Here is a 15,431-nt window from a genome sequence, read left to right on the forward strand (position 1 = left end):
CCCTCTTGGAGTTAAGAGCAAAAACTTGGCCGGAGCCTCTACTAATAACGGAGAGCATGCAAGATCATAAACAACACATAGGTAATAACTTGATAATTAACATAACATGGTATTCTCTATCCATCGGATCCCGACAAACACAACATATAGCATTACCGATAGATGATCTTGATCATGTTAGGCAGCTCACAAGATCCAACAATGAAGCACAATGAGGGGAAGACAACCATCTAGCTACTGCTATGGACCCATAGTCCGGGGGTGAACTACTCACTCATCACTCCGGAGGCGACCATGGCGGTGAAGAGTCCTCCGGGAGATGGATCCCCTCTCCGGCGGGGTGCCGGAGGAGATCTCCGAGAATCCCCGAGATGGGATTGGCGGTGGCGGCGTCTCCGGAAGGTTTTCCGTATCGTGGCTCTCGATGCTCGGGGTTTCGCGACGGAGGCTTTAAGTAGGCGGAAGGGCAACGTGGGGGCCACACGAGGGCCCCACACCATAGGTCGGCGCGGCCAGGGCCTGGGCCGCGCCGCCCTATGGTGGCGGCCCCTCGTGGCCCCACTTCGACTCCTCTTCGATCTTCTGGAAGCTTCGTGGCAAAATAGGACCCTGGGCATTGATTTCGTCCAATTCCGAGAATATATCGTTACTAGGATTTCTGAAACCAAAAACAGCAGAAAACAGCAACTGGCTCTTCGGCATCTTGTTAATAGGTTAGTTCCGAGAAAATGCACGAATATGACATAAAGTGTGCATAAAACATGTAGATATCATCAATAATGTGGCATGGAACATAAGAAATTATCGATACGTCGGAGACGTATCGGCATCCCCAAGCTTAGTTACTGCTCGTCCCGAGCGGGTAAAACGATAACAAAGATAATTTACGAAGTGACATGCCATCATAACCTTGATCATACTATTTGTAAACATATGTAATGAATGCAGCGATCAAAAAAATGGTAATGACATGAGTAAACAAGTGAATCATAAAGCAAAGACTTTTCATGAATAGTACTTCAAGACAAGCATCAATAAGTCTTGCATAAGAGTTATCTCATAAAGCAATAAATCGAAGTAAAGGTATTGAAGCAACACAAAGGAAGATTAAGTTTCAGCGGTTGCTTTCAACTTGTAACATGTATATCTCATGGATAATTGTCAATATAGAGTAATATAACAAGTGCAATATGCAAGTATGTAGGAATCAATGCACAGTTCACACAAGTGTTTGCTTCTTGAGGTGGAGAGAGATAGGTGAGCTGACTCAACATAAAAGTAAAAAGAATGGTCCTTCAAAGAGGAAAGCATCGATTGCTATATTTGTGCTAGAGCTTTTATTTTGAAAATATGAAACAATTTTGTCAACGGTAGTAATAAAGCATATGAGTTATGTAAATTATATCTTACAAGTTGCAAGCCTCATGCATAGTATACTAATAGTGCCCGCACCTTGTCCTAATTAGCTTGGACTACCGGATCATCGTAATACACATGTTTTAACCAAGTGTCACAATGGGGTACCTCCATGCCGCCTGTACAAAGGTCTAAGGAGAAAGCTCGCATTTTGGATTTCTCGCTTTTGATTATTCTCAACTTAGACATCCATACCGGGACAACATGGACAACATATAATGGACCCCTCTTTAATGCATAAGCATGTGGCAACAATTATTATTCTCATATGAGATTGAGGATATATGTCCAAAACTGAAACTTCCACCATGAATCATGGCTTTAGTTAGCGGCCCAATGTTCTTCTCTAACAATATGCATGCTCCAACCATTAAGGTGGTAGATCTCTCTTACTTCAGACAAGACGGACATGCATAGCAACTCACAAGATATTCAACAAAGAATAGTTGATGGCGTCCCCAGAAAACATGGTTATCGCACAACAAGCAACTTAATAAGAGATAAAGTGCATAAGTACATATTCAATACCACAATAGTTTTTAAGCTATTTGTCCCATGAGCTATATATTGCAAAGGTGAATGATGGAATTTTAAAGGTAGCACTCAAGCAATTTACTTTGGAATGGCGGATAAATACCATGTAGTAGGTAGGTATGGTGGACACAAATGGCATAGTGGTTGGCTCAAGGATTTTGGATGCATGAGAAGTATTCCCTCTCGATACAAGGTTTAGGCTAGCAAGGTTATTTGAAACAAACACAAGGATGAACGGTGCAGCAAAACTCACATAAAAGACATATTGTAAACATTATAAGACTCTACACCGTCTTCCTTGTTGTTCAAAACTCAATACTAGATATTATCTAGACTCTAGAGAAACCAAATATGCAAACCAAATTAGCAAGCTCTAGGTGTTTCTTCATTAATGGGTGAAAAGTATATGATGCAAGAGCTTAAACATGAGCACAACAATTGCCAAGTATCAAATTATCCAAGACATTTTAGAATTACTACATGTAGCATTTTCCAATTCCAACCATATAACAATTTAACGAAGAAGAAACTTCGCCATGAATACTATGAGTAGAGCCTAAGGACATACTTGTCCATATGCTACAGCGGAGCGTGTCTCTCTCCCATACGGTGAATGCTAGGATCCATTTTATTCAAACAAAACAAAAAACAAAAACAAACCGACGCTCCAAGCAAAGTGCATAAGATGTGACGGAATAAAAATATAGTTTCGGGGGAGGAACCCGATAATATTGTCGATGAAGAAGGGGATGCCTTGGGCATCCCCAAGCTTAGACGCTTGAGTCTTCTTAGAATATGCAGGGGTGAACCACCGGGGCATCCCCAAGCTTAGAGCTTTCACTCTCCTTGATCATATTGTATCATACTCCTCTCTTGATCCTTGAAAACTTCCTCCACACCAAACTCGAAACAACTCATTAGAGGGTTAGTGCACAATAAAAATTAACATGTTCAGAGGTGACACAATCATTCTTAACACTTCTGGACATTGCATAAAGCTACTGGACATTAATGGATCAAAGAAATTCATCCAACATAGCAAAAGAGGCAATGCGAAATAAAAGGCAGAATCTGTCAAAATAAAAACAGTCCGTAAAGATGGATTTTATTAGGGCACCAGACTTGCTCAAATGAAAATGCCCAAATTGAATGAAAGTTGAGTACATATCTGAGGATCACTCACGTAAATTGGCTTAATTTTCTGAGTTACCTACAGAGAATTAGACCCAGATTCGTGACAGGAAAGAAATCTGTTTCTGCGCAGTAATCCAAATCTAGTATTTACTTTACTATCAAAGACTTTACTTGGCACAACAAAACATGAAACTAAGAGAAGGAGAGGTTGCTACAGTAGTAAACAACTTCCAAGACTCAAATATAAAACAAAAATACTGTAGTAAAAACATGGGTTGTCTCCCATAAGCGCTTTTCTTTAACGCCTTTCGGCTAGGCGCAGAAAGTGTAAATCAAGTAACATCAAGAGATGAAGCATCAACATCATAATTTGTTCTAATAATAGAATCATAAGGTAACTTCATTCTCTTTCTAGGGAAGTGTTCCATACCTTTCTTGAGAGGAAATTGATATTTAATATTACCTTCCTTCATATCAATAGTAGCACCAACGGTTCGAAGAAAAGGTCTTTCCAATATAATGGGGCAAGATGCATTGCATTCAATATCCAAGACAACAAAATCAACAGGGACAAGGTTATTGTTAACCATAATATGAACATTATCAACTTTCCCCAAAGGTTTCTTTTTAGCATTATCAGTGAGATTAACATCCAGATAACAGTTTTTCAATGGTGGCAAGTCAAGCATATCATAGACTTTCTTAGGCATAACAGAAATACTTGCAGCAAGATCACATAATGCATTACAATCAAAATCTTTGACCCTCATTTTAATGATGGGCTCCCAACCATCCTCTAGCTTTCTAGGAATAGAAATTTCAAGTTTTAGTTTCTCTTCTCTAGTTTTTATGAGAGCATTTGTAATATGTTTTGTGAAAGCCAAGTTTACAGACGCTAGCATTGGGACTCTTAGCAAGTTTTTGTAAGAACTTTATAACTTCAGAGATGTGGCAATCATCAAAATCTAAATCATTACAATCTAAAGCAATGGGATTATCATCCCCAAAGTTGGAAAAAAATTCAGCGAGTTTATCACGAGCGGTTTCAGCGGTTTTAGCAGTTTCGGGTAATTTTGCGCGCTTTGCACTAGGAGTAGAAACATTGCCAACACCAATTATTTTACCATTAATAGTAGGAGGTGCAGCAACATGTGAATCATTAGCATTGCTAGTGGTGGTAATAGTCCAAACTTTAGCTACATTTTTCTCTTTAGCTAGTTTTCATTTTCTTCTCTATCCCACCTAGCACGCAGTTCAGCCATTAATCTTATATTCTCATTAATTCTAACTTGGATGGCATTTGCTGTAGTAACAATTTTATTTTCAATATCCCTAGGCATAACTTTCGATTTCAAGAGATCAACATCAGAGGCAAGACTATCAACCTTAGAAGCAAGAATATCAATTTTATTGAGCTTTTCCTCAACAGATTTGTTAAAGGCAGTTTGTGTACTAATAAATTCTTTAAGCATAGCTTCAAGTCCAGGGGTGTATTCCTATTATTGTTGTAAGAATTCCCATAAGAATTAGCATAACCGTTACCATTATTATAAGGATATGGTCTATAGTTATTACTAGAATTGTTCCGATAAGCATTGTTGTTGAAATTATTATTTTTAATGAAGTTTACATCAACATGTTCTTCTTGGGCAACCAATGAAGCTAACGGAACATTATTAGGATCAACATTAGTCCTATCATTCACAAGCATAGACATAATAGCATCAACCTTATCATTCAAGGAAGAGGATTCTTCAACAGAATTTACCTTCTTACCTTGTGGAGCTCTTTCCGTGTGCCATTCAGAGTAATTAACCATCATATTATCAAGGAGGTTTGTTGCTTCACCAAGAGTGATGGACATAAAGGTACCTCCAGCAGCTGAATCCAATAAATTCCGCGAAGAAAAATTTAGTCCTGCATAGAAGGTTTGGATGATCATCCAAGTAGTCGATCCATGGGTTGGGCAATTTTTAACCAAAGATTTCATTCTTTCCCAAGCTTGAGCAACATGTTCATTATCCAATTGTTTAAAATTCATTATGCTACTCCTCAAAGATATAATTTTAGCAGGGGGATAATATCTACCAATAAAAGCATCCTTGCATTTAGTCCGAGAATCAATACTATTCTTAGGCAGAGATAGCAACCAATCTTTAGCTCTTCCTCTTAATGAGAAAGGAAACAATTTTAATTTTATAATGTCACCATCTACATCTTTATACTTTTGCATTTCACACAATTCAACAAAATTATTAAGATGGGCAGCAGCATCATCGGAACTAACACCGAGAAAATTGCTCTCGCATAACAAGATTCGATAAAGCGGGTTTAATTTCAAAGAATTCCACTGTAGTAGCAGGTGGAGCAATAGGTGTGCATAAGAAATCATTATTATTTGTGCTAGTGAAGTCACACAACTTAGTATTTTCAGGGGTGGCCATTTTAGCAGTAGTAAATAAAACAAACTAGATAAAGTAAATGCAAGTAACTAATTTTTTTTTTTTGTGTTTTTGATATAAAGTGCAAGACAGTAAATAAAGTAAAGCTAGCCACTAATTTTTTTGTGTTTTGATATAATGCAGCAAACAAAGTAGTAAATAAAATAAAGCAAGACAAAAACAAAGTAAAGAGATTGGGAAGTGGAGACTCCCCTTGCAGCGTGTCTTGATCTACCCGCCAACGGCGCCAGAAAATATGCTTGATGGCGTGTAATTCACACGTTCGTTGGGAACCCCAAGAGGAAGGTATGATGCGCACAGCAGCAAGTTTTCCCTCAGAAAGAAACCAAGGTTTATCGAACCAGGAGGAGCCAAGAAGCACGTTGAAGGTTGATGGCGGCGGGATGTAGTGCGGCGCAACACCGGGGATTCCGGCGCCAACGTGGAACCTGCACAACACAACCAAAGTACTTTGCCCCAACGAAACAGGTGAGGTTGTCAATCTCACCGGCTTGCTTTGTAACAAAGGATTAACCGTATTGTGTGGAAGATGATTGTTTGCAAGAAAACAGTAAAGAACAAGTATTGCGAGCAGATTTGTTATTTCGAGTATAAAAGAATGGACCGGGGTCCACGAGTTCACTAGAGGTGTCTCTCCCATAAGATAAAAGCATGTTGGGTGAACAAATTACAGTCGGGCAATTGACAAATAGAGAGGGCATAACAATGCACATACATGACATGATAAATATAGTGATATTTAATTGGGCATTACGACAAAGTACATAGACCGCCATCCAATCGCATCTATGCCTAAAAAGTCCACCTTCGAGGTTATCATCCGAACCCCTTCCGAGTATTAAGTTGCAAAGCAACGAGACAATTGCATTAAGTATGGTGCGTAATGTAATCAACAACTACATCCTTAGACATAGCATCAATGTTTTATCCCTAGTGGCAACAGACAATCCACAACCTTAGAACTTTCTCGTCATCGTCCCGAGATATCAATGGAGGCATGAACCCACTATCGAGCATAAATACTCCCTCTTGGAGTTAAGAGCAAAAACTTGGCCGGAGCCTCTACTAATAACGGAGAGCATGCAAGATCATAAACAACACATAGGTAATAACTTGATAATTAACATAACATGGTATTCTCTATCCATCGGATCCCGACAAACACAACATATAGCATTACAGATAGATGATCTTGATCATATTAGGCAGCTCACAAGATCCAAAAATGAAGCACAATGAGGAGAAGACAACCATCTAGCTACTGCTATGGACCCATAGTCCAGGGGTGAACTACTCACTCATCACTCCGGAGGCGACCATGGCGGTGAAGAGTCCTCCGGGAGATGAATCCCCTCTCCGGCAGGGTGCCGGAGGAGATCTCCAGAATCCCCGAGATGGGATTGGCGGCGGCGGCGTCTGCGGAAGGTTTTCCGTATCGTGGCTCTCGGTGCTGGGGTTTTCGCGACGGAGGCTTTAAGTAGGCGGAAGGGCAACGTGGGGGGCCACACGAGGGCCCCACACCATAGGTCGGCGCGGCCGGGGCACTGGGCCGCGCCGCCCTATGGTGGCGGCCCCTCGTGGCCCCACTTCGACTCCTCTTTGGTCTTCCGGAAGCTTCGTGGCAAAATAGGACCCTCGGCGTTGATTTCGTCCAATTCCGAGAATATTTCGTTACTAGGATTTCGAAACCAAAAACAGCAGAAAACAACAACTAGCTCTTCGGCATCTTGTTAATAGGTTAGTTCCAGAAAATGCACGAATATGACATAAAGTGTGCATAAAACATGTAGATATCATCAATAATGTGGAATGGAACATAAGAAATTATCGATACGTCGGAGACGTATCAGTAACTCAGAAAAATCTGCCAATTTACGTGCGTGATCTTCAGATATATACGCAACTTTCATTAAATTTGGGCATTTTCATCTGAGCAAGTCTGGTGCCTCTAAAAAATTCGTCTTTACGGACTGTTCTGTTTTGACAGATTCTGCCTTTTATTTCGCATTGCCTGTTTTGCTATGTTTGATGGATTTCTTTGTTCCATTAACTTTCAGTAGCTTTGTGCAATGTCCAAAAGTGTTAAGAATGATTATGTCACCTCTGAATATATGAATTATGCACTGACCCTCTAATTAGTTTGTTCGAGTTTGGTGTGGAGGAAGTTTTCAAGGGTCAAGAGAGGAGGATGATACAATATGATCAAGAAGAGTGAAAAGTCTAAGCTTGGGGATGCCCCCGTGGTTCATCCCTGCATATTTTAAGAAGACTCAAGAATCTAAGCTTGGGGATGCCCAAGGCATCCCTTCTTCATCGATTACATTATCAGGTTCCTCTAGTGAAACTATATTTTTATTCCGTCACATCTTATGTGCTTTACTTGGAGCGTCTGTTTGTTTTTATTTTTGTTTTGTTTGAATAAAATCGGATCCTAGCATTCTTTGTTTGAGAGAGAGACACGCTCCGCTGTTTCGTATGAACACATATGTTCTTAGCTTTATTCTTAATGTTCATTGCGAAATTTGAACTACTTCATTCATTGTTATATGGTTGGAAACGGAAAATGCCGCATGTGGTAAATGGTATAATGTCTTGAATAATGAGATACTTGGCAATTGTTGTGCTCATATAGATCATGTTTAAGCTCTTGCATCATGTACCTTGTACCCATTAATGAAGAACTACATAGAGCTTGTTAAAATTTGGTTTGCATGATTGATCTCTAGAGTCTAGATATTTTCTGGTTAAGGTGTTTGAACAACAAGGAGACAATGTAAAGTCTTATAATACTTACAATATGTTCATAGGTGAGTCTTGCTGCACCGTTTTATACTTGAGTTTGCTTCAAACAACCTTGCTAGCCTAGCCATGTATTGAGAGGAATTCTTCTCATGCATCCAAATCCTTGAGCCAAAAACCATGCCATTTGTGTCCACCATACCTACCTACCACATGGTATTTTTCCGCCATTCCAAAGTAAATTACTTGAGTGCTACCTTTAAATATTCTATTCCTTTGTCTTTACAATATATAGCTCATGGAAAAAATAGCCTAAAAACTATTGTGGTGAAGAATATGTACTTATGTATCTTATTTCTTAATAAGTTGCTTGTTGAGTGGTAACCATGTTTCTGGGGACGCCATCAACTTTTACACCTTTGTTGAATATCATGTGAGTTGCTATGCATGTTCGTCTTGTACGAAGTAAGGGCGATTTTCATGATCAAATGGTTTGAGTATGCATATTGTTAGAGAAGAACATTGGGCCGCTAACTAAAGCCATGATTCATGGTGGAAGTTTCGGTTTGGACAATTAATCCTCAATCTCTTATGAGAATTTTAACTGTTGTTGAATGCTTATGCATTAAAGAGGAGTCCATTATCTGTTGTTTATGTTATCCTGGTATGGATGTCTAAGTTGAGAATAATCAAAAGCGAGAAATCCAATGCGAGCTTTCTCCTTAGACTTTTGTACAGGCGGCATAGAGGTACCCCTTTGTGACACTTGGTTGAAACATATGCTATGCAATGATAATCCATGTTAATCCAAGCTAATTAGGACAAGGTGCGAGCACTATTGGTATACTATGCATGAGGCTTGCAACTTATAGGATGTCTTATACGTAACACATATGCTTTATTACTACCATTGACAAAATTGTTTCTATGTTTTCAAAATGAAAAGCTCTAGCACAAAAATAGTAATCCATGCTTCCCTCTGCGAAGGGCCAATCTTCTACTTTATTGTTGAGTCAGTTCACCTATTCTTTCTATCTCAGAAGCAAACACTTGTATCAACTGTGTGCATTGATTCTTACATGTTTGCCTATTGCACTTGTTATATGTTGTTTATGTTCTTGCATGCTCTCCGTTGCTAGTAGAGGCTCTGGCCAAGTTGATACTTGTGACTCCAAGAGGGAGTATTTATGCTCGATAGTGGGTTCATGCCTCCATTGAATGCAGGACGAGTGACGGAAAGTTCTAAGGTTGTGGATGTCTTGTTGCCACTAGGGATAAACCATCGATGCTTTGTCTAAGGATATTTGTGTTGATTACATTACGCACCATACTTAATGCAATTGTCCGTTGTTTGCAACTTAATACGTAGGGGGTTCGGATGATAACCTCGAAGGTGGACTTTTTAGGCATAGATGCATGCTTGGATAGCGGTCTATGTACTTTGTCGTAATGCCCTGATTAAATCTCATAGTACTCATCATGATATATGTATGTGCATTGTTATGCCTTCTTTATTTGTCAATTGCCCAAGCTGTAATTTGTTCACCCAACATCTGTTTATCTTATGCGAGAGACACCACTAGTGAACTGTGGACCCCGGTCCTATTCTTTACATCTGAAATACAATCTACTGCAATTGTTCTTTACTGTTATTTGCAAACAATCATCATCATCCACACTATACATCTAATCCTTTGTTTACAGCAAGCCGGTGAGATTGACAACCTCACCGTTACGTTGGGGCAAAGTACTTTGATTGTGTTGTGCAGGTTCCACGTTGGCACCGGAATCCCTGGTGTTGCGCCGCACTACACTCCGCCACCAACAACCTTCACGTGCTTCCTTGACTCCTACTGGTTCGCTAACCTTGGTTTCTTACTGAGGGAAAACTTCCTGCTGTACGCATCACACCTTCCTCTTGGGGTTCCCAACGGACGTGTGTCTCACGCGCCATCAGGCAACTCGCAGCGCCACCGTCGTCGCTATTCAAGCCGCGGGATTCGACCGGCGGATCCCTCGACAACGGGGGTTTTTGCCCCCTCCCCACTAGGGTTTCCAACGGCGAGGGCGGCCGCAATGGCGGCAGGTGCACCGGGCCCCAGCAGGGAGATGGAGCCCCCGCCGGGGTTCACGTCGACCCCGATGCACGCGCCGATGCCATGGAGAATGCCGCGTCCGGCTGCACCGAATGGCGCACCGCGCGTCGCGCTGCCACCAGGGTTCAGCCGACCTCGTGCTCGTCGACAGCCGACAGCTCCATCACTGCCCCACTTCCCGACCGCGGCACCGGTGCCCTACCAGAGGACCTACCCTCTGGCTCCGCCTCCTCCTCCACCCAGATTTGGAGTACGACCTCCTCGAGGACCTACCGGCGCCTGTGCGCGTCCTCCTCCTCCTCCGCTTGTTTAGATCGATTAGATGACATTGTAGATCACATAGTTGTCGGGCCGCTCAAATCGATGTGAATGCACATATGATTCATGAAAATGTGCATGAGTGCTTGACTGCTTGTCATTGTCCATTGTTCATGACAGTGATTGAAGTTGGCCATGCCAAGCTCATCTTGGCATTGCCTTTGTTCATGATAGTGCTTGTGCTTGGCATTTCCAAGATCAAGCACCATGATGGACTTGATAGTGCTTGTGCTTGGCATTGGCATTGTCCATGACAGTGCTTGTGCTTGGCATATTGCCATTTTCCATGATAGTGCTTTTGCTTGCCATTGCCATTGTCCAAGACAGTGCGTGTGCTTGCCATTGCCATCATGGACTTGATCTTGTCATTGCCATTGGACCTCAACAAAGACAAGTATCGCTAACTCTTTGCATTGTCATTTCATCTGCAGAACCGACCCTTCCTTGAATTGTTCGCGTGAGGGCCCATACTGGATGCAACGGACATGGCCATCCGGGTGCAGCTTCGTGACCCCAATAAAGCATTCATGGAAGCCCACCGGCAGATCGCCGCGCCAAAGCTTCACGCCGGCCGTCCTGCTGACCTGGGGCACGCTCCTAGGCAGCGGCTGCTGGAGTTCTTCGTGCAGGTGGAAAGCCCGGACCTCCTTGCCCTCACCGTGCCGCCCTACATGGAGCAGCTCCTGATCACCAAGTACAAGCTCAAGAACAATGGCCCGCCGGTGAAGGTGTGCTTGTACATGGGCCAGCGAGTGCGAGTGGAAGGTGCACTTCCGGTGGACGGGCCAGTGTGTTGGATTCATCGAGGTCCTGGAGGGAGTTCTCCACCAGGCTTTTACTCCGCGTCGACGACACGATCGTCTTCACCCCTCAGGACGACGGCTTCAAGGTCGATGTCTTCGGGAAGGAGACTTCCTGCTCCAACATCTTCGGCTGCAAGAGGCATCGCGGGGGCCCTTATGTCTAATCATCGTCGTCAGTAGTTGTTACTAGCCTCTAAGAGGCTGTTAAACATTTGCTTTTGTGCATATGTGGCTGTAATGTTGGCCTGTAGAGGCTGTTAAATATTGGTTTTGCACCTGGGTAGTCTGCCCCCAGGTTTAGGTAGGCGGCTTACCACTCTGGCGCTAGATTAGTTACTATTATTCTATTATGTTCATTAATTGTGTATTGTGATTATGATCGTGTTTGAGCTCTTTTGTGTGCCGTTATGTGATGGTAAGGTCACCATATTTGAATGTGGTGAGGAGAAGCTTTGCTTGGGTGCTTAAAATGGTAACCAAACACATGTGTTGTGGCTGAACAGAGACGGAACATTGTATCCATGCATCCAAACAACATGCACTTCTATTCGGACCGATGCAACACAGGCTGCCAAACGATGAGCCAAATGTGACCGTAATCCGTCGCGAACGCTCGTCTCGCTGCGCCAGTGGTGCAGAAATCCAACCCAGCAAACGCGCGCTGGGACATATGGTTTGATCATGGAGGACTGAAAATACATCCACCTCTCTATCGCCTACAAGGATGGATGACTCTTGAAGAACAGATTGTTGCTAGCTAGCTTCTTCTGGTCGAGCAGCATTGCGAAACATCACTCTCTTTCTGCTCGGCAAGACAGTATCAGTGGTAGAAAACAACGCTTAGTTAGCAAGGGCAAGTGCTCTATGTTTATTACTCGCTCTGTCGCATGAAAAATATCTCAACTTTATCAAAATTTATATATATCTACTTACTAGATAGTGTCTAGATACATCTAAAATTTTATAAAGTTTCTGCTCGGCAAGACAGTATCAGTGGTAGAAAACAACGCTTAGTTAGCAAGGGCAAGTGCTCTATGTTTATTACTCGCTCTGTCGCATCAAAAATATCTCAACTTTATCAAAATTTATATATATCTACTTACTAGATAGTGTCTAGATACATCTAAAATTTTATAAAGTTCTGACACTTCTAGGATTATATGTATGAAACCATGTATTTTCTCTATCTGAAAACATCACTCTCAGTAGACTGAACACACGGCTTATCTATCTAAAATATCTTCAAAACAACAAATGTGTGACATATATCCAGCGCCAGGTTTGGTCATGGATGGAATTGAATCGTGTACAACGTTGTATAAAGAGTTAATTGCTTCCCCGACACCTGACCTAGGTACGTACATGGTACACATACGTTTACACTGCTGCATGTAATTATGAAACGTCGCAGTCGATGTATATATCATGTGATTTATTGCTCTCTGCAACTGAAGTGAAATAGCCTCCCTAGCTAGGAGTGAGCTGAGCTAGCTCCTGCATTCTACAGTGCCTAGCTCGTACGTGGCTACACACGCCTACACTGCTATGCACGCGTACGTACGTCCACGAGTCTAATCCCGTAGAAGGCGCGTGTGCAGAGAGAGTGAAAGATAGACGAGAAAATCTCCATCAGGCCGGACAAAATAGTGCATGCATGTATGCTGTGTGCACATAGCATTTAAATCGATGCTTTAGCCCACCTGAAACAAAATCAATGACCTGCAAGAGGCCAAGAGTATACAAGAAAATTCGAGCAGAAATATTTGTCCTGAAATTATACACGAATGCTGTATTGTTGTGGATTTTTTTTTCTCAATAGAAAGTGTATTAGGGCATCTCCAACGGCGCGACGCAAACGGACGCTCAGCCACCGTTTTCGTCCGCCGTGACCGGAAATGCGTCTGGGGCCTGTTCCAGCGGGGCGACGCAAAGTGATCGGGCCGTCCGCGGAGACGCAAACCTGGCCCAAATATGCGCCAGCGATGCGTCTCTGCGGACGTCCGGAAACGTTCGCTCGTGTCTGGCGGACGTTTCGGCTGGCCCGCCTGGCAGCGAGCGACTGCAAAGCTGCGTCGCTGCATCGCTTCGGCACACTGCGCCACTTTAATGGCGATGATGCCTCGGCTGCCGAGCGGCCGCCCACCTCCGCCAACCAGGTTAATGGCGACGCCACGCGTCCCGCGGCCACCGCATGCCGCCGGCCTATATAAAGGGGACGCGCGTTCTTATGCCCTATCCACTCCTCCAAATAAACCCTAGCCGCCACAAAGCTCGACCGTAGCGCCGCCTAGGTGTTCCTACGACGCAGCCAAGCCCGCGAGGAAGTCCATGGCCGGTCCTGGTGGCCGGCGAGAGGCGGTCGAGGCCGCGGCCCTGGGCGCCCCCGTGGCCGGGGCAGGGGCCGCCGTGGTGGAGCAGCTACGGCCCCACGCTCGCCGTCGCCTGCGCCCTCCTCGTCCTCGCAGGAGGAGCGCTGCTTCAATTTCCTCCTTCGCATCGATGATGACCCACTCGCCATCAAGCGGCTACCGGACAAGTTCGCGGAGCTCGTCGACGGCGTTGAGCCGGCGCACTTGCAGCTACGGGAGGCCAGCTGCAACTTCTGCCGCTGGACCGTGGAGGTCCTGTTCGACGGGCAGGGCAAGATGTACCTGCACACGGGGTGGGACAAGTTCGCCCGTGACCTCGACCTCGAGCCCGGCTGCCAGCTCACCTTCCTCTACGAGGGGGACGGCGAGATGATCGTCAAGGTGTTCGACGACACAGCCTGCCGCAAGCACTACCACACCGACGACTCTGGCTCCGACACCGATAGTTAGAACGTTGAGTGTTCTTTCTTTGCAGCGAATCTGGCTACGGGCCAGACGAAACCAGTAGTCGAGGTTTCTGGATGTTCGCTTCATCGGTAGAACCAACAAGGGCACCATCTCCTCCCGCTGGATTTTCCAGTTTGGGTGACTGGGTGCCCTTGAATGTTCTTTCTTGGCAGCGAACATACGGAAATCAACACAACTGGCTTCTATTTTTTAAAATTTTATATTTGTGTCAACCATGGTTCAAACTATGTGTTAGTTTGTGTAAACCATGTTCCAAACTATGTGTTAGTTTGTGTAAAATCATGTTTCAAAATGTTATATTTGAAACTATGTTTAAATGGAGAAGAGGGAAAAAAGGAAAAAAAAAATGCGTCGCCCCGCTGGAGCAGACCCCAGACGCAAACGGACGCGCGGACAAAAACGGTCATTTTTGCGTCCGCAGCGCGACGCAAACGGACGCTCGCGGACATTAAAATGCGTCGCGCCGCTGGAGATACCCTTAGTTCCTAACAAAATATCAATGCATACTTGTCAATTTATACATGTGAAAAGTTAGCACGGAAAGAGAGACCGATCATGCAAGGACAAAAGCGAGAATCTTTTGCATGATGTATTTACTAACTGAAACTAAGGTACATGCACGAATGCAGTGTAATTAAGTCCTGGACCATGTTCTTTACTTCATATAACTCACATATAAGAAGTAATAAGAGGTGGCTATGTAGAGCCTCGATGGGGCTAGAACGCCATGCATGTAATATTATGCCGCTAGAGTAGTCTTTTTTTGTTGCCATTTCTTTTGGCCATGACACGGTTAGTAAGATCTCTATAACTTCTCCTTCAATAATAAAAATGAGAATTTTCTTGCCTGTGAGAATAAAATAAAATTGAACATATATACAAGAATCCATTTCAGAACTTTGAGATGGAATATCATGTTTTCTTGTTTACTCTTTCACTTCATTTCTTTTTGTCTGTGTAACAGACTTTTCCACGACCATAGTCACGAGTTTAAGTATGCACTAGCACTACGTACGGTGTACTGGTATATGTTAGTGCGTCACCGGCCAGCTGACGGCATTGCGGTTACCACAGTACTGATTCAGGTACACA

This window comes from Lolium rigidum, chromosome 6 (genome assembly GCF_022539505.1).
Source record: "Lolium rigidum isolate FL_2022 chromosome 6, APGP_CSIRO_Lrig_0.1, whole genome shotgun sequence".
NCBI lineage: Eukaryota > Viridiplantae > Streptophyta > Magnoliopsida > Poales > Poaceae > Lolium > Lolium rigidum.